The sequence below is a fragment of the Mus pahari genome, chromosome 3 (assembly GCF_900095145.1).
Source record: "Mus pahari chromosome 3, PAHARI_EIJ_v1.1, whole genome shotgun sequence".
Lineage (NCBI taxonomy): Eukaryota > Metazoa > Chordata > Mammalia > Rodentia > Muridae > Mus > Mus pahari.
Genome location: NC_034592.1, coordinates 76,481,276 through 76,504,814, shown reverse-complemented (window position 1 = coordinate 76,504,814; position 23,539 = coordinate 76,481,276). Strand labels below are relative to the sequence as shown.

The 23,539-nt window shown below is 42.5% G+C and overlaps 1 protein-coding gene and 1 pseudogene across 1 annotated transcript in view; both read left to right on the top strand.

Moving 5' to 3' along the window:
- C3H11orf49 (chromosome 3 C11orf49 homolog) overlaps positions 1-23,539 on the top strand; it is a 168,764-nt gene that overhangs the window by 90,528 nt on the left and 54,697 nt on the right. The window lies entirely within an intron of this gene.
- Positions 6,304-12,675, top strand: LOC110319548 (annotated as a pseudogene).

Genomic DNA, 23,539 nt, shown 5'->3' with positions numbered 1-23,539 from the left:
GAGAGAGAGAGAGAGAGAGAGAGAGAGAGAGAGAGAGAGAGAGAGAGAGAGATATTAGATGGCTTTAGCCCTCCCATAAAGTCAGAGTTTCGGCTGAGAGTTAGGGTTTGGAGCAGTGAGTTAGTGTGGAGATCTGAGAACAGAAAATGCCTGGGCATCTTTCATAAGGAGTCTGGATGGGCAAGGGAAGGAAGGGCCTGTCTATCTAAGCAGCTGGTCAGTGTGATCTGAGGACTCGCTTCAGAACTGAATGCTGCACCTCCGGAATGCACACTCGTGTCCTGGCAGGGACAGCATTCCATGGGGATCCTTGAGAGACAATCCAGCAGCCACTAACTTTAACAAGTGTTTGCTCAAGGAAAGTTGGTGCCCGAAAGTACTAGAAAACAGCTTTTCTCATGGTGTACTGTAGTCCAGTCAATCCAGGGAGTTGTGGGAGAAGCCTGAGCCAGGAAAAAGACATATATACTTAAGAGATTTGAGAAAATCAAAATGATGTATGTATGCCTGGTTATGTAGACACAGATCTGACGGTGGGAACTGTTAGAGAACATCTGGATTCAGAGAAAAGAGGAGCAGAAGAGCAGTGTCGTCATCTCAGATCATGCTGGAGGCTGCGCAGCCATATGGAAGACATAGATAAAGCATTTCTGAAGCAGGTCCTGAAGCTGGCTGGAGTCCAGCAAGTGTGGCCATAGGGACTTGAGGCACCAACACCCAAGTTCAGCACCACGGCCTTCATGCATTCCTTTCCCCTGTTTGCTTATGTTTTTCTGATCCAAGTGACATCTGCTTATAGAAAAGGCGCAGTGCAGAGAATGAAATGAACAGAGCTGAGTCTGCTCCGCCACACTTGCCACTACTGCCTGCCAGTCAGGTGCCTTCCACCATGGCTAGGATTTCCATGGATAATTCTCACTGCATACTACAGAGTATGCTGGATACACATTCTTATCTCTCTCTGCATGTGTGTGTGTGTGCATGTGCATGTGTGTGTGTGTGTGTGTGTGTGTGTGTGTGTGAGTCACAGCATGCAGATGAAGGTCAGTGGACCATCTCAGGTGGTGGTCACCTTCCACCGTGTTTAATCAGGATCTGTTGTTCACTGCTGTGTATGCCATCCACAAGCTCCTGGGGACTCTCCTGTCACTGCCTCTGTCTCTCTCTTGCAGCACTGCAGTTACAGATGCCTGAGCCCCCACACGGACCTTGGCACAGGCTCTGAGGACCCACACGTAGGTGGTTCTGCTTTTATAACCTGTAGTTCATGCATTGAGCTATCTCCCCAGCAACTGAACACATGTTTTTGGAGAACCATTTTTTCATGTATTTTTTTCTTATGTATCAAAAATATATTAATATATATCTTAAGTACATCTTTTTAAATATTTATTTATTTATTTATTATATGTAAGTACACTGTAGCTGTTTTCAGACACTCCAGAAGAGAGCATCAGGTTTCCTTATAGATGGTTGTGAGCCACCATGTGGTTTCTGGGATTTAAACTCAGGACCTTTGGAAGAGCAGTCGGCACTCTTAACCACTGAGCCATCTCACCAGCCCTCTTAAGTACATCTTAAAACTTAAATATTTATCATGTTCTTCTTTCAGAAGGAAGGAATGAGATGGATATCTCAATATAGTTATAAAAACAATTCCAGTGTTTCCTATTTGCTTCTGTTATATTGCATTTTCCGAAGGTAATAATGATTAGGCAGCAAAAATAAATGAGGCATAAGAAAATTGAAAGGGAAAGAGGAAATTACATAACTGAAGGTGATGTGATTAATAACTCCCCTGGAATCAAACTGAAATCTATTAGAAATATTAAAACCTACAAGGTAGGTGGTCAAAGTATACTAAAGCCAACACATTCCTTTATTTTATTTTTAAAGAAAATGGCACTCATATCAACAAACAAGAGAAGACTTTGTTTTCAATAGCAAAACTGTTTTCAGTAGCTAAGCATAGCAGCACATAGCTTCTTATCCAGCTATCGGCAAGACTGGCACAGGGGTATCCCAAGGGAAAGGCTGGCCTGGGTGACTCCAGAAGAAGTCAGAGGACAAAATGGCTAGGGATAAAGCTATCAGGGAGCTCCAGGAAGGGAGTGAGGGAGAGTCCAGAGGGCCCTGAGGATTCTGAGATGGCCAACTGGAAGGGATGCGGCGACCCCAGAGTGGCTTCACAACAGCACCGGAGTTCTTTCATTCATCCTGTAAGGGAATACTTGAAGAGGGGGGTTCGGGGGGGGGGTGTATTTGATTTGTTTGCTTATTTTGCTGAGACAAAGAGTATACTGGAAAACCAAGTAAAACTAGACTAACTGGAAATACCTTGAGATATGCAAGAATTAGGATCTATTATTAGGCCATAATAATTGTTATATAATAATTAGCAAATCACTGCTAGCTCTGAATCACCATTCTAAGAACATTTGTTTACTCACTCAGTCCTCACAACAGCCCGTTTGAATTAGCGTTCTCAAGTTCAGATTGTTAGGAAGTGCAGTTTGAATTAAACTCAGGGGCTCTTCAGTGTGTGTGTGTGTGTGTGTGTGTGTGTGTGTGTGTGTGTGTGTGTGTGTGTGTGTGTGTGTGTGTGTGTGTGTGTGTGTGTGTGTGTGTTTGGTGAAAAGCTAGAGGTTGCTTTTGCTATCAGGTGTCTTTCTCCATCATCCTTATAGTTTCAGGTAGGGTCCCTCACTGGACCTGAAGCTCTCTGATACAGCTATGATAGCTGGCAGTGTACCCACAGGGATCCTCCTGTCTCTACACCCCCAGTGGTAGCGTTTTACCTGGGTGCTGGGATCTGCTCAGGTCTTGATGCTTACACAGCAAGCATTTGCCAACTCGGGCATCTCCTCAGTTGTCAGTTTAGTGATTTTTTTTTTAACTGCCCCCTTCAAGGAACAAAACTCATGTATGTTTCAGTACTGTATTTTTCTCCCTGCCTACTAACTCCCAGATTTATATAACTACCCATTGACCTACTGCCCATATGGCTAATGTCTACTATGGATACTTCTAAACATGGAACCATGCAATGCAGAGACTTATTTAGTATTTTAAAGGTGTTACCCATGTCATAACACAGATCCATACGGCGTTCCTTTTTATGGCCAAGTAATATTTCATTGAATGATTATACCATTCATCTAAACACTAGGTTTTTTCCATGTTTTGGCTACCATAAATAATGCTATTATGAACATTGGCAAACAGGTTTCTGTGTGAATGTATGTTTTTTTATTTCTCTTGGTTATGTATATAGCAGTGGAATGCTGGGTCATGAAATTTTTATGTTTCACAGAACTGCTAGACTGTGGCTGTATTATTTTACATTCCCAATTTATTGATGTTCGTAGTAAAGTTTGATATCTTTAAAAAGTTTTTGCTTAGTAAGATCATTAAATAAAATCCAAAGGCTGGCAGTGTGGCTCAGGTGGTAGTGCTTGCCAGTCTACCACAGAGAAAATCATGAGTTTGATCCACAGCAACACAAAAGCCAGGCCTGGTGGTCCAATCCCAGCACTCCAGAAATAGAGGTAGAACTGACGTTTCAGTCTTCAAAAACATCAAGTTCAGTTCAACCTGGGACTCATGACACTTTGTTGAACTTTTTTGAAGGGAAGAAAAGGGACAGAGGAAGAAGAAGAAGAAGAAGAAATCATCAATCAATTAAGAAATGTCAGATGGGAGAAATTATGTTCTATACACACACATCTTAATACATCAGCATATATAAAGAGCATTTATCAGCCAATAATATAAAAACAAAAGCCACCTATTAACAGCTGAGCAAAAGACTTTATGAGTCACTTCACAAAGGAATATATGTAAAAGGTCACTATACAATTCAAAAAGTGCATAGTATATGAATTAGTCACCAAGGAAACAAACTTAAACCACTGTGAACTGTCACTTCACCCCTGCTAGAGTGCCCGAGTGAAGACTGATAATACCAAGTGCCAGCCAAGGTGTGAGACAGCTGCACTTCTCAACTGCTGTTGGTGGGAAGAGAGAGGTTACCATTACTTTGGAAAACAGGCAACAATTATACTTTAGGAATTTACCAAAAAGAAATAAAAACATATTCACAAAAGAAAGATAAAAGTTTCTAAAAGCTTTATTTACAACAGCAAAAAGTACATACTGTGGGACTGGAGAGATGGCTCACCAGTCATCTTGCAGATAACCCAGGCTCACATCGCAGCACCCACAAGACAGCTTATAGCTCTCTGCAACTCCAGTTCCAGGCACTCTGATGCCCTCTTTTGGCTTACATGGGGACCAAGGGATGCATGTGGTGCACAGACAGACATGCAGTCAAAACACCCATACACATAAAAGAAAAACAAAAATAAACTTGCTTAAGAATCAGGGAGCTAAAAGTGGAGGTCAGTTTTGGAGTAGCTGCCTACTGTGTACATGACACTGGGTTAGACCCTAGATCCACTGCCAGAAGAAAACGAAGCAAGTTGACCAGATAGGCATGTGTTTGTTTCTAGATCCTTCAGACCTTTCTATTAATATAAGGTAGGCTTGTGCTTCAGTGTTTTCTCTATCAATATTGTTCTGTGTCTGGGCATGGTGGCACATGTCTAAAATCCCAGCACTCAGGAGACCAAAGCAAGGTATTTACCATGAGTTCTAGACCAGCCAAGGCTATATATATATATATATATATATATATATATATATATATATATATATAGAGAGAGAGAGAGAGAGAGAGAGAGAGAGAGAGAGAGGGAGAGAGAGAGAGAGTCTCAAAAAGAAAAAGGAAAGAAAGGAAGGAAGGGGGGAAGGAGGGAGGAAAGAAAATTAAAACAGAATATTATTAGAACAAACTTGAGAGTTTCCACAAGAAGACAGACAAACATCTGGTTGAAATGGAAATTATGAAGACACATGTATGTGACTTTCCTAGTCTGTGAACATAGTGTCTTCCCCCTGGGGTCTCTAACCCCTCTCAGTGTTTGTAGTGTTTAGTGTACAGATAGGAAGTATTGGGGTCCCTAACCCCTCTCAGTGTTCGCAGTGTTTAGTGTACAGATAGGAAGTATTGGGTCAGGTTTACTTGTAAATATGTGCTGTTTGCTGCTCCTACTGTAAATAGCATTGTTTTATTTTTCTGTCTCTATTGTTGTCTTTTTGGTTCTTTGAGCCAGGGTTTCATTTAGCCCAGGCTGGTTTCAAACACAGTGTGCAGGCAAGGATGGCACTACAGTCTTGGCCCTCCAGTCTCTAACCAGAATGACAGGCATGTGCCAGTGCACCCTGGTCTCATGGCATTGTTGTCTTTCTAATTACTTTTACCAACTTTCCATTGTAAGAACACAGAAGTCAGTGCAGTTGTAATAATTCATACCTGTAATTCCTGCCCTCGGGAGGCTGAGGCAGAGGATCATGAGTCTGAAGCTGACCTGGATCACTTAGCAAAGGGGAGGCTAGTCGGTTTTATACAGTGCAACCCTGTCTCAAAAAGAAGGTCTTTATCATGTGCAGACTCATTTATTAGTGCTGCACATTTCTTTGTAGAATCAGTACTTTTAAGTATTTTATTAAGATAATCATTGGTTTATTAAGATAATTGAATGAGCCAGTCATAGTAACACACAATCATAACTTGCAAGATTGAGACAGGATTACAGGTTCCCAGTGAGCCTGGTCAACACAGCGAGACCTTGTCTCAAAAGAAAAACGCCGCCTAGGTGGGTAGTGTAATATTAACCAAATAAGGAAGGAAATAGAGCACTCACCCCTATTGCAGCTTAGGGGATTTTTTTCTCTGTCAAAAAAAAAAAAAATGCTCTTTGGACTGGAAGCTAAAATAAGCACTCGGTTCAGGTACCGAGTCCAGCGGTTGGAGGAGGCCACCTCCCTTCGTCCAGTTCTTTCTCTTGGTTTCCATTCCAAGGCACTGAGCACTTGGGGATAGGCTGAGAAACTGAACATGGGGAAGAAAGCCGGGGTTCTGTTGGGGTTGGGTTCAGACCTCTCAGAAGCCAAGGAGCTAATCCGTAGTCCCACCAGAGCCTGAGGCTGACCGTGCTGATCTCCTTAACTGACTTGTCTCAGCTGAACAGCAGCAACAATTGTGCATATGTAAAAAAGTGTGTCCCAGTCACTTCTAGCTTGTCAGGGCATACAGAGGAGGAAGAAGTAGGCAGACTTTGAGATCGTAGCTCTTTTATTTCTTAATAAAATCACACTGGCAAGTGATTTACCTCTGTAAGCCAAGTAGAAATAACAAGAGCATACTTCATAGGGTAGTCCTAAGCATAAAGCCAAATACCAATGACTGTTTATCAGGTAAGTGGTTACTGGGGCTTGAGAGACAATTCCACTATCAAGAGTGCATAGTGCCTGCCACCCACATCAGGCCACCCAGTGCCTGTGACTCTGGCTCCAGGAGACCCATTACCTCCCTTGGGCAACTGCACTCACATACATATAATTTAAAAATAAGAGAATTTTTTTTTTTTTGGTGTTTTCAAGACAGGGTTTCTCTGTGTAGCCCTGGCTGTCCTGGAACTCACTNTGTAGACCAGGCTGGCCTCAAACTCAGAAATCTGCCTGCCTCTGCCTCCCNAGTGCTGGGATTAAAGGCATGAGCCACCACACCCAGCGAGAAAAATCTTTTAAATGTGCTTGTTTAAGCAAATTAATCAGTGATAAGTGGGTGATAATGATTAAAAAGTAGGTCTTACTATCCAGTCCTGGCTGGCCTGGGCCTTATTCTGTAGACCAGGCTGTACTACATCAGGTGTAAAGACAGTAACTGAACAAGGAGAAAGAAAGGTGTCATAAACACCTTCCGTATGTGGTGTGTGGTGTGTGTGTGTGTGTGTGTGTATGTGTGTGTGTGTGTGTGTGTGTGTGTGTATGTGTGTGTGTGGTGTGTCGTGTATGTGTGTGTGTATGTATGTGTATGGTGTGTGGTGTGTGTGTGTATGTGTATGTGTGTGTGGTGTGTGTGTGTATGTGTGTGTATGGTGTGTGGTATATGTATATGTGGTGTGTGTGTGTGTGTATGTATGTGTGTGCGGTGTGTGGTGTATATGTATGTGTGTGTGTTGTGTGTATGTATGTAAAAGTACATGTGGAGGTTAGAGTTCCATCCCGGGAGCTGTTCTTCAGGAGCTGTCTGAGTTGGTTTTGAGACAGGGTCTCTCACTGGAGCTCACCCTGAGGCTTGGCTAGGCTGGCCTCCAGTGAGCTCCGGAAGTCTGGCTATCTCTGCCTCCTGAGGTCCTTGTGCTTGCTCAGGAAGCGCTTCACTGATTGAGATATCTCCTACTCCAGAATTCCTTTGACTGAAGAAACGACTAGACTAAAATGGAAGAATCTTCTTCAGTGTAGCAGTATTTAGTATATTTTCTAGTTTAACTGGATTTCAATAATTCTTGGCCACATCTTCATGGTATCTTTGTGGACAAACAGAAAGAACATGGGCTGAATGATTGTCATTCATTCAGATTGACCAGTTGCCCTCAATGTGTGCAGATTGATGGCTTCTCGTCATGCTGGAGGACTAGAGGTGTCATTCTGAACTATGCCTTTTAGCTGAACTTCTTGTTTCTTAGCCCATTATTTGCATAGTAACAGCATCAGTAACAGGCTAATTAAATTTTGAGTCAGGAGCTAATAAAGTAATTGACAGTCCAGAATAGAAGTAGCATAATACAGAGCAAACAGTGGGGTCCTTGTGCCAGGGCGTTACCGCTGTGAGCAGCATGGCTGTAAGAACTTGCTTAGTCACCTGAGCCTTTGCTTCATCTTTGGCAGAGAGATGGAAGTATTTGTGCTTTAGAATGTGTACTAGTTATCCCTTGCTGGTTTATCATTTATTGTAACCTGAGAATAAAGAAGTGAATATTTATTATAGTTTCTAGTTTCTGAGGGTCAGGGTTCCAGGGACAGCTTGTAGGGTGGGTCTCACTCGGGGTCTCATAGGTTGAAATGAACAGCTCGTAATCCCTGCGCTGGTTTTTAAAAATTATACGTACTTGTTTGTGTCTGGGTGTCCATATATACGTGTGTGGAGATTACAGGACAACCTGCAGATGTAGGTTGCCTCCTTCTATCATGCAGCTTCTAGGATCACTCACTTCCTTAAGCTTGGCCACAGGTGCCTTTACCTGCTGAGCCATCTTGAAGGCCCCCACTTGTCTTTTTGAGTACCCCTCTTTCTTGTTCAGTTAAATAATACCACAGCTGGAGCTAAAGAGATGGCTCAGCAGTTAAGATTGCACACTGTCCTTGCAAGTTCAGCTCCCACTGCCCAGCTGAGACAGTTCACAACTGCTTGTAACTCCAACCTCAGGGGAGTCAAGTTCTGAACTATATCTATGGTCTCTGCACTCTAGTACACACACACAAAGATATGTACATATATACATAACAAAAATTGTTCAAAGATTTTTAAAGTGCTACAACTAAGTCTTACTATTTCGTATACCTTCCCTAAAGATTAAGACATTTTAGCAGAAGTAAGTAAACAAAGACGTTTTATATCAACCAAAGACTCAGCTAAGTAGGGAAGATAATGTTGGAAGCAAACATTTAGAAACAAGAATTAATATAGCTAAATCCAGGGGTAATTTAGATTTGTATCCATATGCATATATAAAGTCCTTGGCTAACCACAGGGACCTTTTTAGTGCTTTGTTTTGAAGGTGGTTTGTTTGGGTGGTGTTGTTGTTGTTGAGATATGGTTTCTCTGTGTTAGCCCTGGCTATCCTAGAACTTATTCATATCCTAGGACTATCCAGACTGACCTCAATCTCAGATATCTGCCTGCTTCTGCCTCCCAAGTGATGGGATTAAAGCTGTGTGCCAGCGCCATCTGGTTACTCTGTCTAGTGCTTCGTAAGTAAAGACCTTTCCCTCTCCAGGTGGACAGAGTAATTTCCTGGGTTACTTTGATAAGATCTCTGAATTAAAAATACCCTTACACCTTAAACTGGTTAATTTGCTAGTGCCTTGATTTGCATTAAACACTGGGCAGACCCTCGGGCTAGTGTCTGACATTGGTGAACTCTCCTTAGTATCTCACCAGCATAGCAATCAGACTTGTAAGATGTACAGACATAGTCGATAAATGGAGAGTGAGTGAACAAAGCTTCTAAGCAGGCAGCATTTACAGATTTGTATGCATCACCAGAGGCAAGGCAGGAAGTTCCCCAGGAGTTTCCCCAGGGACCTTGACGGATAAATAAATAATTAAGCCCAGTACTGGCCTAGGGAAATGGGTCAGTGGGTAAAGCGCTTATGGCACAAGCATGAGGAGCAGAGTGAGGATCCCAGCACACTTGTAAAAGCCAGACATGGCAGCACTTACCTGTAATCCTGGCACTAGGAGACGGAGACAGGTGGTCAGAAGCTAGCTGGCCAGTCTCATCGAAACAGTGAGCATCAGTAAGAGACCATGTCTTCAAAAATAAAGTAGAGAGTACATGAGCTACTTTTTCTGTTGCTGTGTTAAAACACATGACCAAGGTAACTTATAGAAGAAAGTTTATGTGTACTTATGGTTCCAGGGACTAAGAATCCAGATGGGCAGACAGCAGGTACCAGACGTGCTGCCTGGAGCAGCAAGCTGAGAGCCGACATCTTGAACCACATGCATGAAGCAGAACTCGAAAACTAGAAGTAGGGGAGGCTTTTTATGCTCAAAGCCCACCTGAAGTAACATACCTTTTCCAGCAAGGCCATTCATCCTAAGCTTCCCCCCAAAACTGCTTTGTGACCAACTGAAGACAAGCTGTTTGAGTGTCTGAGCCTCAAAATGAGGGGGACATTGTCATTTAAACTGCCACAGCGTGCTGTAGAGGAAGACATCCGACAGCAACCTCTGGGCTCCACATACATATGCACGCATGGGCAAGTGCTCTAGTGTGTACACATACACACACACACACATACACACACACACACACACACACACACACCAGAGAGAAGATAGTAGGAACATAGAGGGGAGAAAAATGGAGGGGGAAGAAGGACCCACAACCTACAGTATTGTTTATGTCAGTGGTGCCAGATAAAAATAATGTGCAGGTCTTCAGAATCACTGATCTTAGCCACATTCCTACAGTTGTGATGAATGTTATAGCAAAGGGAAATGTTAAAGATCCAACCAATGAAAAGGAACTGCATATTAAAAATAGGAGCAAGGGACTAAAAAGATGCCCCAGCAGATAAAAGCACACATTGCTTTTACAGAGGATCCAAGTTCAATTCTAAGAACCCATACACTGGCTTATAGGCACCTGTAACTTGAGCTTCAAAGGGATCAGGCATACTCACATGTACATGCACAAACACTCACACACATATACATGCAAACATGCATGCACAATTTAAAAATAAGAAAATAAAAACAGAAACAAATAAATGGCTTTATAAGCCCTTGCTCCTTGAGATTATCTGTATGGTCCTAGACACTGATTCTTTTTTTTTTTTTTTTTTTTTTTTTTTTTTATGTGTAAGTACACTGTAGCTGTCTTCATACACTCCAGAAGAGGGAGTCAGATCTTGTTAAGGATGGTTGTGAGCCACCATGTGGTTGCTGGTATTTGAACTCAGGATCTTTGGAAGAGCAGTCAGTGCTCTTAACCTCTGAGCCATCTCTCCAGCCCCTAGACACTGATTCTTAATATAGAACCCAAAGTGATAAGCAAAAGCTAATTTATGCTTACAGTTCATCTTTATCATAAGCTCAGAACATTTCTGCTATAATTTAGAGATAATATAAGCACGTGGGAGGCCAGCCTGACTTGTCTGGCAATACTTGTCTCAAAAACAACAATGACATTTTCTATGAAAGGCAAATGTGAGCACTTAGGCAAGGTTTCCCTGTTTATTTCTTTAAAGAGAACACAGAGCATAAGTTAAAGCTTTGCAGCCTGCCTCTTAGGACTCAAAGACCCTGCTCTACATCCATAAGAAAAAGACATTCTCCTGGTCTCCTTCATAGCCCACTGTCATTACCAGCCTAGGAGCACTGACAGTAACCTTATAACATCACCTAATGTCCAGTACAATTTGCAGTTTCTTCCATTGTTCCAAATATCTTTAATGCCTGTCAATCTTCAGGGTTCAGTCAAGGTGTGCACATTACAGTTGCTGATGTCTCAGGTTTGTTTTCATCTGGGGCAGACCCCATGATTTCATGTCTCATGACCTTGATGGCTTTGGTGTGTGTTTTGCCTTGTTGTTCTGCACCACTGTACCTACAGCAACAAGGATTTAAGTCTTCTGTTCATAGCCACAATTGTGCCATTGAGAATGGCTCCTGTCATGTGAGACTTAAATATTTATAAATATTTGTTGACTAAACAGATGAGCCAGTTGAGAAGGAGTACTTATCTACTAAGCATCATGAAAAGCGACACTCCGGGAGGCTACTCCAGCGAACACTGAGAATCTAATCTGTTGCTTGTGTTCAGCTCTTACCTCTGGGTTACAGGTGAACACTTTCTGGCCCTGAGAAAAAAGCTCATTTTACAAATCAAATTAGAATATATAAATGTAATATATTGTGTAAATGAAAATTGAGTTAAGGAACTAGGGGTATAGCTGAGGTAGAGTGCTTCCTTGTTCAATCCCCAGCACCACAGACAGACAGACAGATAGACAGACAGATAATAGGTAGAAACAGAGATAAATAATACATAGATGATAGATACATAGATAGATGATAGAAAAAAGAAAGAAAAAAGATATATATATATATATATATATATATATATATATACATACATAGGCAGACAGACATAGACTGCTAAAAAAGTTGGTTAAGAAAAATAATGAGACTGGCATGGGGCTGGCTCAGTGAATAAAATACTTGCAACCACCACATAAGCAGGGCCTGGGTTTGATACTCATGCACAAACTGAGCATAGGAATAAATATTATAATCCCAACACTGGACGGCATCCCTAAGCTGGCTTCCTGGCCAGCCAGTCTAGCTGAGTGGGTAAGCTCCGGCTTCAGTGAGAGACCTTGTCTTTGAAGATAATGTGGAAGAAGGCTGGGAGAGAGCCCAGTGGGTAAAGTGCTTGCCACACAAACCTGAGGACCTGACTGAGTCTCCAGCACCCACATAGAACTGAGTACAGTAGATAGCTATTATCTATTATCCCAGTGCCTCTGTAGCAAAATGGTACGGGGACATTGGAGAATCCCTAAAAGAGCACAGGCCTGTGAGCCTGGCATGTGCAGCAGTAAACACGACCTGTCTCAAGCAAGATGGAAGATAAGAACTACCAGTGTTAATATCCACAGGATGGCAGTTAGACCTGGGAACAGTTTAAAGTAACTGTGGCCTTCATGCTGTACTCCCTGATGCAGGCAGTCCTGCTGTGCGTGAACACCATCTCTGTGCTGCAGGAGGAGCGCTTCCTCAAGAACATTGGCTGGGGAACAGACTAGGGAATTGGTGGATTCAGAGAGGAGCTAGGAATTAAATCTCAACTAATGAACCTTATTCAGTCTGTAAGAACTGTGATGTGAGTGCCATTGATGATAGTACACTCAATTACTATTATATTGCTTTTGTACACTCAATTACTATTGTATTGCCTTTGTTATTTGGCTGAACATCGTTGGGAAATCAGAGACTCAGAGGAAGAAAAGCCCCAGAAGTTACTATTTCTGTTGTGACTAGAATATTCATGTTTTGGCAGGCTCATCTTGCAGTTGACCAAAAAAAAAAAAAAAAGAAAGAAAGAAAAAAGTAAAGTTGACAATAAAACCAGAGTTTCTATCTTAAAAAAAAAAAAATCCACAGGAGGCTTTCTGAAGAGAAAGGGGTGTGCCAGGAGAAGAGGGAGGGGAAAATGCAGTCAGGATGTAAAGTTAATTAATTAATTAATTAATTAAAATAATAAAAATGAACCCTACCAGCCAAAGTTGTCCTATGACCTCCACAGGCATGGCATGGCATTCACACACAAACACACACACACACACACACACACACACACACAAACAAACAAACATGTATGCATGTACACACATCACACATACAAGATATTTTTAATTGTCTAAACATCTAGAATGAAGTGGCAAATAATTAAGGAAGATACTTGAGGTTGATCTCCAGGCTACACACACACACTTATACAAAGGAACATGCATTTAGCTGGGCGGTGGTGGCGCATGCCTTTAATCCCAGCACTTGGGAGGCAGAGGCAGGCGGNTTTATGAGTTCAAGACCAGCCTGGNCTACAAAAGTGAGTTCCAGGACAGCCAGGGCTATACAAAGAAACCCTGTCTCGAAAAACCAAAAAAAAAAAAAAAAAAAAAAAAAAGGCATGTCAGACACACTATTAATAAAAGAAAGAAGTATGACAACATGCACCTGTACATCACAACTCCAAGTCCAAGAGACATAAACTGAGTATTAGTATTCAGTAAGAAGCTAAATTAACTTCAGACCTAATACAAAAATAGAGGGAATAATAAGAAAATGTTGAAGTAGAAACTGACTGGTTCTTTGGAAAGTCAGTTGTGTTGGATGATGTTTTGCTGGGGCAAGCACCTGAAGGAGTGTTTTCCTGAAGTGGACACAGGTAAAAACTAAGGCAGACTCCTGAAATCATCATTTTGCTGATGCAGGCACAAGTGAAAGGATGTTCTGCTAAAAGAAGCACTTGAAAAGACACCTGATGAAGGATCCTTCGCTAAAGACATGTATTTGTCTGCCTTACATTGCATAGTTGAGCTACATTTGTCAAGACTCCATAGAGAGAAATGCACCAAAAAACTTTTGGTGCTGTGCTGCGGTTTCTTGCCACTTCCTTGGACTCGGGCTGATTGCAGAGTGATTTCAGCTGAGAGAGATGCACATGATGAGGCAAGACTGTGGAGGACATGAGATGTTTGGAGGGAGTATAAAAGGACTCAGTGGCATGATGGGGGCTGAAATTGGTTTCCTAGTACAGCTAGCTTTTCAACTCTTGTTGATCTTGAATCTTCACTGCTCTTAGCTTTGCTGAGAGAGGCACAGCCAAGAACTTCTCCTGGCATTCATGGTGGTCCTTCCTACTGACTCGTGCCAAGGCTGAGGTCTGGCTGTCTCTGCTAGGTAGTGCCACTGCTGCTGATTCCTGTTTGCTATCCTCACACTGTGGAACTGGACTGCTGGTGTATCCATGAAGTGTTTTCCAGTCGATCGAGCTGCTGCTGCTGAACTGTGAACTAAATTACTGATTTTCTGACAACGCAGTTATGATTTGCTCCAAAGAACCATTTCTAAACAGCTCCACTGCCCCATATCCTTTCATTTCCACTACTTCTGGTGGGTGGTGAGCTAGAGGGAGGTTAAAAGTGTTTATGAACCATCATTAAAACTAGGATTTTAAAAAGTTAAAGTTACAAAAGGTCGTTGCTAAATTTATTCATTCTTTTTCCTCCAAATTTTACTGAGTGCTTGCTTATGCCAAACACTGAATGTCAGATATGGAGAACTTAACAAAGTCCCAGCTACATCCTACAGTGATCAAATGGTCCCAGACAGCAAGTGTTTAGTTTGGGCACTATGTTTTTAAATGGAGGCAGGTAACAATAGCAGAAAGCAGTAATTTTGAAATATAGACTAGCTTTAGTCCTGGTTGTATACAATGTTGCTGAGTGATCTTGGGTAAGCCCCTTAAGCTCATCAGTAAGAGCAGGGCAAATCAGTTTAGCCTCATAGGTGGGGTGGGACTGAAAGGAGAATTGCCTCACCCTGTGCCAAGCACTTACTAGTCTTGATAAATGTCAGCTGTTGTCCAGTTATTAACATTGGCTAACTGAAGGATGTCCTGTTGTTGGTGATGTGACTTGAAACCAAATAATTAAATAATTAGGAACATTTATGGGAACCAGGAATGCTAACCCCCCCCAAAAAAAAGAAGAGAAAGAAGAAGGAGATGAAGAAGGAGAAGAGGAAGAAAAGAAGACGGAAAAGGAGGAAAAGGAGAAGAGGAGGAGGAGGAAGAAGAAGAAAGAGAGAGGGAGGGAGGGAGGAAAGAAAGAAAGAAAGAAAGAAAGAAAGAAAGAAAGAAAGAAAGAAAGAAAGAAAGAAAGAAAGAAAGAAAGAGGAAAGGGAAGGGAAAAGGGAGGGGAAGGAAAAGGGGAAAGGGAAGGCGGGAAGGGAAGGGAAAGGAAAAGGGAAAGAAGGAAAAGAAAGGAAAGGGAAGGAAAGGAAAGGGAAGGGAAGGAAAGGAAAGGAAAAAGGAAAGGAAAGGAAAGGAAAGGAAAGGAAAGGAAAGGAAAGGAAAGGAAAGGAAAGGAAAGGAAAGGAAAGGAAAGAGGAAAGGAAAGGAAGACATAGTCAATGATTTGGCCTGTGGCCAGGGCTCTCTCATTCCATGTGGTTTTGAAACATAGAATCAGATCCAGAAGGTGGGAAGTTACCAGGAAAAGTGATTTCACAATGTACAATTTTTTGGTTTTGTTTTGTTTTGTTTGAGACAAGGACACACTTTGTAGTTCTGGTTACCATGGAACTCACTAGACTAGGCCTCAAAATCAGAGACCTGCCTGCCTCTGCTTCCACCATGCTGCTGGAGGATATTTTCCTAACACTTGGATTTATCTTGTCCTCTGTGGATGGTGACATGCCTAACTTCGCCTTGTCCATAATGAAGAGAGTTACTTGGAAGGCATAATGAAGTCGTTACTCTCCCGTTATTCAGAGTAACAAAGCAACTCTGTGTGGCAGCATATGACTGAGGCAGGAGAATTTTAGGTAGGGTTGCCTAGTAAGTTCCAGGCCAGCCTAAGCTACATGGTGAGCCCCATCACAGACAAAGAAAAACAAAACAAAGGAGCATAGACCACAAAGAATGTGCTATATGTTTGCTCAGTAGCCTCATGAAGTCATTTAAGCATAAACTGAATTAATAATGCTATGAAGTCAGATGATAGGATGGTTCGAGAGAACAGGGGTGTGTGGAATTATTGTTCAGTTAATGTAAAGTTACTCTTTGGCCTGAAATTTTAGTTCTAGCAACTGTCCTACAGTGTAGTGCTTATCATCCACAGATACGCATGCTGCAGTTTTTTTAGAAGGCTGGATTCCATAATCACATCAGGTATTCTTGCCACACACCCAAAGGAAGGAAGCAAAGAACTTCTTGAGAAGGGGTAGATGTGTCTTATCATGATGGTAGTAATAGGAGTTCCACAGGTGGTCTAGGAATGTCAGACTGTACATATTCATATGTATGTGGGATTTTGTACATCAACTGTATCTCGAGAAGATTGACTTTTTAATTAAATATGCTTAAGATTTCTTAGTTATTTTAGCTAAGTACTTACTTACATGCTCTGTATGGCTATTGGCTTTTACTGTATTAGGCAGTGCAGAAAATTGGACAGGGCTTTTCTAGGTGGTGCTGAACAATGGTGTAAACGGAAGTAAATCCAGGAGCAGAACTAGAAAGGAGCCGGACTGATAAGGTGGCTTCTAGTGCCTATAAACTGGGATTGTATGCATTCTTGAAGTTTATGATTTTTATGTTTTACTTTATGTGTATAGGTGTTTTGCCTGCCTATGTGTTTTTGTGTTCAGGAGGCTAAAGGCGGACATTACATCCTCTAGGGCTACAGTTACAGACAGTTAGGAACTGTCTTTTGGCTGCTGGGAATTGAACCCATGTTCTCTGAAGAGCAGCTGGGGCTCTTAACCTGAGGCATCTCTTCAGCCCTAAAGATCATATTTTTTTAACAACTTGTAATAACAGATAGTTTATTTAACAACTAGTAATAGGAGATAGTTTCACTGTGAAATAAAAGAAGTATAATTCTCAAAAAAATAATGTATTATTTGACGACATCTTTATTTTATTGATACGACTTTTAAATTGCTTTTCCTCTGTTCACCATTCAAATAAGAGACAGTTTTGAGGAGAAATGGCCAAGACTGTATGTTAGTCATTGCATCCTCTCTTCTAACTTTCCCATGATTTGTTTAGTTCAGCCTAAAGGGCCTTTGGTGAGGCTTTAAAATCACTGAGGAGAAAATAGGCTGAGCTGGATGGATTTGTTAAAGGCCACAAGAGTGGGGTCTAGGGCGGCTGCACTGCTTGAAGGAGCTCAGCTACGAACTTTGTCCCCATGCCCAACTCGTCTCCAGGTTTTCTTCTTCTTTTGCTTACCAATGCAAAGGAAAGACGTAAACACAGGATGTTTGATACATTGGAGCAATGACTGGTTTGGAGGTATTGAAACACCTTTCTCCACTTCAAGCCTTGTAGGCTTGTCTCATGAAGTTTACAGATCATTAAAAATAGTCCTTCCCTGCACTCTGAGAGGCAGAAGCAGGCAGGTCTCTGAGAGTGAGTCTGAGGCCAGCTTGGACCAGTGAGTTCCAGGACAGCTAGGGCTGCTACACAGAGAAAACATGTCTTGAAAACAAAACAAACAGTCCTGCCAGGTGATGTGATTTCTATTTTGGTTCCTGACTAAAAGAAGTATCACTGGGTGTGGTGACCTTGATTCTGGAGGTAGAGGCAGCAGATCTCCAAGTCTGAGGCTAAACTGGTCTACAGAGTGAGTTCCAGGACAGCTAGGGACACACACACACAGAGACACACACACAGAGACACACACACACACACAGAGGGGGGGGGGCAGAGACGCAGAGAGAAAGAGACAGACAGACAGACAGACAGACAGAAGACCAAACTAATCTTAGAACCATGCAGAATTTATTTATATATAATTTTAATGTTTTTAAGTATTCCAGCACCTCTTTGCTCCCTGCCATTTACAGAATTCCAGTATCTTCCTGGAGCTAGAAAAGAAAAAAAGCAAAGCAAAGCAAAACAAAAACTGTGTTATCACAAGACAAGCTCCCTTAGGAATCTGAAGGCTCTTTGCTTCGTTTGCTGTTGGTTGTTTTCGGCTGTGCTTAGTTGATATACTGCAGACTAGCTCCCAGGAGCCATGTGGGAGAGCATGCTTTTTACTTAGATGGGCCTCTGCAGCCAAGTGTTTGCAGCCATTACTTTCCTTTAAACTAGCTGTTTCTTAAGCAACTACTGCTTAACAACTATGGATACTCTCCTTTTATTGCTTAAAAGGGTATAAAGAGAAAACAAAGAGCCTGTCTGACTGTGGTCAAAGAATCTGTAGCTTAAATGCATACCCAGTGATGTTGATGAGTGGGTGTGTGTGAATGAATGATTAAAGAACTCTTTTCTGGGTTATTTAAAAGACATTACTTTTCATTATTGTAAAATATATGTATAAAATTCAGTGGTATTAAGTTCATTGTCCTCCCCACTCATTCGCAGAACCTGTGCTTCACCTTCAAGCTGAATCTCCCCCCCTCCCCCCACTAAATGATAGCTTTCCTCTTCCCTTCCCTCCAACCCTTGCCCAGGGAACAGCTATCCCACTTGAATCTGAATGTGCCTCTTCTGGGTAAGTCGCATAAGTGAATAGCAACTGATTTTAAGGAAAGACTGCCTTCTGGAGAAGAGGCACAGGTCTGGGTGAAGGGAAGCAAGCAAGAGTTAGATGCCTTGAGAAGTTACACTAATTTATCTCAAGCAGCAGAAAATTTTATTGTTCATAAACTTTGATTCTATGGAGTCATAAGGATTCCTTTCTTCTGTTCTTCATTTTATTAGCATTTATTAATTGTACAAAATAATGGGTTTCATTATGACATTTTATACTTTGTATAACAACTTTGATCACCTTTAATTCCCTATCATTATACATGGTGCCCTTTCTTCTACCTCCGGGCCCTCCTTCCATTCATTAACTCGATTGCTTTCTTTCCTTATTACATATAACTATATAAGTACATACGCTGAGCGCACTTAGTGTTGCTTGGATTATGTTTTTAGAGCTGACTATTTGATATTGGCTAACTACTTAGGAGCTGGTCCCTGAGGAAGACTGATTCTGTGCCTTTCTCAGCAGTCATTAAGTGCCTGTAGCTCTTCATAGGAAGATATATCACACTACAACCCCAGCTGAACTGGAACTCACTATGTAGACTAGGCTAGCCTAGAACTCACAGAGATCTGCCTGCCTCCACCTCCAGAATGCTAAAAGGCATAAACTACCATGCCTGGCCCTGTTATAAAAGTCTTGCCTTGTGCAGGTAATCTACAGAACTCTAAGGAGAGTCTCTTTTGTTTTGATCTTGGAGAGGCCCTGAAAAAAGCAAAAGAATTGTTTGCTTTTTAGATTATCTATCTATCTATCTATCTATCTATCTATCTATCTGTCTGTCTGTCTGTGTATGTATGTGGGGGGGGGGCTAGATAAGCATATGCCTATTTGTGTGTGCCATGCATACATACAGAAGACAGAGAGGATGTTGGCTCCTTCAGAATTGGAGCTATGGCATTTGTGGGATCTGAACTCTGGGCCTTATGATTACATAGCAAACACTTTTTTTTTTTGGTTTTTCGAGACAGGGTTTCTCTGTGTAGCCCTGGCTGTCCTGGAACTCACTTTGTAGACCAGGCTGGCCTCGAACTCAGAAATCCGCCTGCCTCTGCCTCCCAAGTACTGGGATTAAAGGCGTGTGCCACCACGCCTGGCTATAGCAAACACTTTTTTAATCACTGTGCTCTATTTTGTTTAAATAATATTCCTTATGCTTTTAAAGCTAAGGGATGCCTCACTGTCTCAACGTGTAGATATGCTCCATCAGTAATACAACATGGCAGCACCAAATTGTGTTTTGTGCACAACAGTGGAACAATAACAATAACCTGTTCCTTAAACTCCTAATTGTAAAGTTATTTTCTATGGAACTGTTAAAGGTTCTCTTTATACATCAGTACTTCTGAGGTTGGACTGCAATACTGTAATGAGCCACTGGACTAATGGGCCTTTTTCTACCTGCCCCTCACTTCTCTGACAAAGTTTCAGATGGCCTAGACAATCCTTGAACTCACTAAGTAGGGGATAATTACCTAGAACATCCTTATCCTCTTGACTCCTGAACACTGGAATTGCAGGCATGCACCATAACACCTAATGCCAGATGCTGAGAATCAAATCCTTTGTGTGTATGAGGCAGCAGGCTACCCACTGAACCACACTTCCAGCCCTTCTCCCTTTCTCCAATTTAAGCAATGGTGGCACAGTGGTAGAGAACATGCCTATTATATGCAAGGCCCTCAGTTCATTTCCCAGTCCTGAAAAATAACCAGAAAATAGTTTTTACTCTGATAACCCGAGTCCATCCCTGTTTCCCATAGAGAAACATCCTGGATTCCAGGACCATCTTTATCAAACATCCACTGTGTATCTTTGAGCAAGTCCTTTATTTTACTGTTTCCCTCAGAGCTGTTAAGTGAGCACAGAACCAGGACAAGACCACCGTGGACTCTGTAGTTCCACATCTCTCCTTATTTTGGAAAGGGGGAAAGCCGTTTTACTCTTCTGCATTTCTCCCCTGGACTGGTGAAGAAACTTGAGCATCCAGGCCAATCACAGGGGAACTTTGCTGAACCCCTGAAGTGACTGCACAGGGTCTTTGCCAGAATGCTTGGAGGAGTTGGAACCCCACCCATGCCTCTGGGGAGTTGTTCTTCTCAAGTTGTGATCTGGGAGAGACTGAGATGCAGCACAGCGCTCCTTCCCTAAGTCTACTCTCCTTCCCCGGTCTACAGGGAGGTGGGAAGCAGAAGTGGGAAGTGGGGATTCATGGTGGCTAATGTTTTGAGCGGTTCAGATAAAAACATTAGGTATAGTCCTACTTGTTATTGGCTTCCCTGACTTGTAGAAAGGTGTTTTCTTTGGCTACTGCCTATGAAGAAGATGGGTCTTTTCCTGAATTTAAGGTTTTTCCCTTTGTCAGTACTGGGGGTCAAACAGGAGCCTCACAGAAGCACCAGGCGAGCACCCTGGCTCAGAGTGTACCCCAGCCCTCCTCTTTTTCTTTTGAAACAGGGTCTTACTAAGTTTACTTGAGTAGCTTTGAACTCATTCTGTACCTAATGCTGAAGTTTAAATTCTCCTGCCTCAGCCTTCAAGCAGCTAGAATACCAGGCCTTTGCTAGCAAGACTGGCCAAGATCACCTCCCTACATAGTTTCATTAGCAGAACAAGGTGAACAAAAGCTGCTGAGATGTATAATCAGGAGGCCTTGGGCCATGCAGGAAGCACACGGCTGTGATCTCAGCGGCGAGAGCAAGTGGCCAGAGGCTCACTTCAAGTTCCAGGCCAGCCAGATGCCTAGAGAGGCCCTGTCTTAAAAGGGAACGGGAGGCCCATGGTACTGTCGCCTTGTCTTCCGTGCTTCAATTTAGTCCTTCCTCACACAGCCAGGACTTCAAAGGATTTGTTCCCATTATAACAGCCAGTAGGAGATGTTTTTCTTTTCAAACATTCCCTTTTACAAACTTCCTTACATCTATTTGTGTGTATATGTGTGTGTGGGGGGGGTGTCACATGTGATGTCAGAGGACTTCCCCTCATGGTACTGTGGGTCCTACCCCTCACGGTACTGTGGGTCCTTCCCCTCACGGGACTGTGGGTCGTTCCCCTCACGGGACTGTGGGTCGTTCCCCTCATGGTACTGTGGGTCCTTCCCCTCATGGTACTGTGGGTCCTTACCCTCACGGGACTGTGGGTCCTACCCCTCATGGGACGGTGGGTCCTTGGACTCAGCTTTGCTCATTAGTTTTAGCAGCAGAGCTTTTATACACTGAGCTGTCTCTACCCACTGAGCTGCCTCACAGGTCCCAATTTATTTATTTATTTTTTAATTTTTTAATTTACTTATTTATTTTTGTTTGTTTCGAGTCAGGGTTTCTCTGTATAGCCCTGGCTGTCCTGGAACTCACTCTGTAGACCAGGCTGCCCTCAAACTCAGAAATCCGCCTGCATCTGCCTCCCAAGTGCTGGGATTAAAGGCGTGCGCCACCACTGCCCAGCTCCAGTTTATTTTCTTTAAGGCAAAATATGAAGTTTGGAGCTCTTGCTGTTTTTGCTTTTGCCTTAAGATTTATTTGTTTGTTATTTACAAAGCAAAGAGTAAACCATTGGCTAACACACTCTGACATTCCCCTTGGTGTCTTTTGATTGATCGAGGGTATACCTTCTGGATCTTGGCAAGATGTTAAAGCGTTTAACATATCACCAGATCATCTCTATGTCTTCAGATAGAAAGGCAGTCTGCAACAGTGTGGATTAAATCACAGGAGGACACATGTATTGGAGATGATATTACTTAAGGCTGGCCATATGAACAGCATTACCCAATGCCCTTCCTTTCTCATCTTTAGTAGAATAGATAGTCAGTATGAGAGTGGATTAGGTACAGATCTGCTTGATGGATGACACATTATCACTCTCTAGAAGAAATATATAGCATTTTATTTTGTGGGAATCCTCACACTGACTTACTTGGGAGAACTAAAGGCCCAGCAAGCCTAACCTCTGTGAGCCTAGTTTACAGAGAAGAGCCCTTCTACATAGCATTTTTTATTTGGCTCACTAACCTCTAATTCCTACTCACTTGCGGCTAGCTTTGTAAGATGTGGTCAGTTCCCATGACTGCTAAATATCTCTCATGTTGCTTGAAGAGTGTTTGTGGGAGGTCTTGATCCAGGTTTTTGCATTTCCTGAGGAGCATGTTCTGGTTTAATGCTTCTCATCCGGTTGTGGAAAGGTGGTAGTGGTTGTCCTAGAAAAGGGGGTCCTCGTTACACTGTTCTCTGTGCTCCTGTCTACAGTGACCTATCTACAGTAGCCTGAGTTCTTTCTCTTCACCACCATGATGGCCTTTGCCCTATTTATTTATTTATTTATTTATTTATTTATTTATTTATTTATTTATTTTGAGACAGATGTCACTCTGCAGCCCTAGCTGGCCTGGAACTCATTCTGTAGACCAGGCTGGCTTTGAACTCACAGAGTTCCCCCTGCCTTCATGCATGCTGATGTTACAGACATGCAACATGATGTCCGTTCTTAGAGGCCCACTTAGCGCTGCCTGCCTTTGCTTTCTCCTGGCAGATGGAGAGAAAACGGTGTTGACAAAGGCAACACATTCAAAACACATTTCTGTCAGTGTGAGTATCCTATATTAAAGTAAGAACCAGAAGATGTGGGTCTAGACACCCCCAGAGCAACCTCATGGGGTCTGAAAGGTGTTTGCTTGAAGCACCATCACCCTGTGACCTATGTGAGCTGCCTAGTGCCCAGCCGCCATGTCTGCCTGTGGGAAGGGAACAGCCGCAGCAATGGTTCGGGAGAAATCTAATGAGATAATGAACTCCATCCTACTTAATTCTCTTACAAGGGAGCATATTGTTGACTTTGAGGGGAAAAAGTATTTGGGGGACTTTGAGGGGTCTGGCAATCTATTACCTCCTCAAATAGGACTATTGTGAAAAGCTAACCCACTGCCAAGAAGAGCCATTTATTCTGTGGCTAGATCAGGCCCAGTGTAGGGAGGGGGAAAGGAAAGGATTTTGATCTCTCTCTTGGAAGAACTATCGTTAACTAGATAGACACAAAGATCTCTCTCTCTCTCTCTCTCTCTCTCTCTCTCTCTCTC